The sequence below is a fragment of the Triturus cristatus genome, chromosome 3_1, assembly GCF_964204655.1.
Source record: "Triturus cristatus chromosome 3_1, aTriCri1.1, whole genome shotgun sequence".
Lineage (NCBI taxonomy): Eukaryota > Metazoa > Chordata > Amphibia > Caudata > Salamandridae > Triturus > Triturus cristatus.
Window position 1 is genome coordinate 980,862,722 of NC_140583.1, and position 2,378 is coordinate 980,865,099.

The window sequence follows — 2,378 nt, forward strand, 5'->3', positions numbered from 1 at the left end:
CAGCACACCATCCCAGCCACCCGGAACCTCCAGGAAGCCAAGGACGAGGAACAGCCCAACCAGGCAAGAACCCCAGCCCCGTAGACCACACACGAGGGCCGAAGAGGGGACGCAGAGCAGCAGCAGAGAGCAAGCAGCACAAGCAGGAGGCCCTAGGTACAAACCCCAGCAACACCAGGAGCCACCGCCACCCAAACAGGCCAAGGGCAACCCGCCAAAAATGGAACAGGAGCGGGAGGACCGGCACCACTATCAAAACATGGAACGCTTCAAGAATCCGCGTGTCATCCTAGCGCAGGGGCCATGCTAATCCACTCTGTGGAAAGGAGCAACCAGCAGCGCGGGAAGAGCAGGAAGCGCCCAAAGACAGAGGCGTCCATCGGCCAACAGCCCCCGAAAGAAAGGGCCACACAGCAGCCCCAGTGAACAACCCACGAGAGCACCACGGGAACGGAACCCCAACACACACCGGGGACAGGACAGAGAGGGGCGAACACAGGGAAAAGAGAAGGAGCACACCAACTCTATGTCGCACCACGCAAACACCCGAAGTGCAGCAGAAAACCGCAAGTCACACAGCCACAGAACGGGAACCCGAAGCAAAGGCACCGGAGCGCCCCACAAGAACACTAGGGACGGCACCCAAGGACACATACAAGAGCGCAAGGCGCAGGGAGACCAGGCGAACAGTGCAGAAACACAGAATGCCGAGCCCCTGTCAGGCTCCAACCCGGGACTCCAGCCACAAAGAGGCAGCCCACGCGGTAAGGCAGCATCCACAACTGGGAGGAAACCAGCACATGCAGAGGCAGCAGCCAGAAGAAGCGTCACACTGCCGCAGTCATAAACTCCGGCAATAGAAGAATCACTCGGAATCAGGGCAAACGGGCAGGAAGGAGGAGCAAGGAGCCACGCACCCCAACACCCCCAAGCAGTCAAGCGACAGCGACATCAAAGAACCAGGACAGCGCCAGCTTAAAGGGAATCCAAGGGCGCGCCGGTCGGGATGTAGCTCAGTGGCAGAGCGCATGCTTCGCAAGCATGAGGTCCCGGGTTCAAACCCCGGCATCCCCAAGAGCCCCCGCCATCCATCACGGACCTGAAATAAAGAAAAGAGCACCACAGCAGAGCGTGAACAAAAAACACCGCAATGCGGGACTCACCCAGGGCAGGGGCCGGACACCACCAGCAGCAAGGCCCCCACCCCAAAGGAAAGGTAATCCATGGGTGCGACTCTCGGGAAGGAGCACAGCGGCAGAGCGCATGCTTCGCAAGCATGAGTGCCTGGGAGCAAACCCCGGCATCCCCAGGAGCCTCCGTCGCCCACCACGGACCTGAAATAAAGAAAAGAGCACCACAGCACAGCGTAAACAAAAAAACACCGCAATGCGGGACTCACCCAGGGCAGGGGCCGGACACCACCAGCAGCAAGGCCCCCACCCCAACAGCGGGAAGGTACGGCACATAGGAAACGCGGCACGCCTCCCAAACGCCCAGCTTCAGGAAGACGTGCACGCGACCCGGAAGTACCCGGGAGCGCACCAGCCGCAAAGGACCCGCAGGATCCAGGCAGCACACCGGCCACCACCGTCACGACCCCCAGCAAGCCCAGCAGGCCAGGGGATGGACCAGGAACGCCCCCCCGCCCGCAAAGCCAGGCAGCCGGGCGGGGGGAGGAAGAAAGGAACGCCACACCAGCCCAGCAGGAGTAGCAGAACAGCACACCACGTCCATTCTGTCGACAGACAGAAAAAAAGAACAGACGGGATGCTGGGTAAGTACTGCTTATGTACTCCCGGTGGGAGGGGCAGTATTAGGGTCCCAGCATGCCTTCTGCTCTTTTTTTCTGTCGGGAGATAGTAATCTCCAATCTGTTTATGAAGGGGACGAGGACATAAGGGACCTGGGGGTAATGTGTTCTAAGGCGACCATCTTAACAAGGTGCTTTACAGCGATAATGTTTAATGTGAGGCAATGCCACAGCGGAATAGAAAAGTTAAAGCGGCATAGGAAAAAGAACTAAGTACCGTGGACACGTACCAGATTGGTATAAAAAACGTTCTGTGTGCTGCACGATGAGCCAAAGACCGAGATGAGTAATACTTACAATCCGACCCAAACACTATTTATGGAAACAAATTGCCTAATAACAAAAGAACCAACAAATCAATAATAAAAGAAAATATAACAAAATATGCAAGTTGACAACAACTGTATACAGAATATGACAGTCATAAAGGAGATGAAAAAAACGACAGAAACACGCTAGTGTTTTCACGTAGAGTCAACGCTGTGGGATCAACAATAGTTATCGTGGTGATGAAGTTTGCGATCCTCACGGACCCCACTGTTTACTCTTGCTTCTGCTACAGAACCAT

At 56.2% G+C, this 2,378-nt stretch overlaps 1 pseudogene; it reads right to left on the reverse strand.

Moving 5' to 3' along the window:
- Positions 1–253: 253 nt before the first annotated feature.
- Positions 254–324, reverse strand: LOC146861356 (U6 spliceosomal RNA; annotated as a pseudogene).
- Between the last annotated feature and the right edge of the window lie 2,054 nt (positions 325–2,378).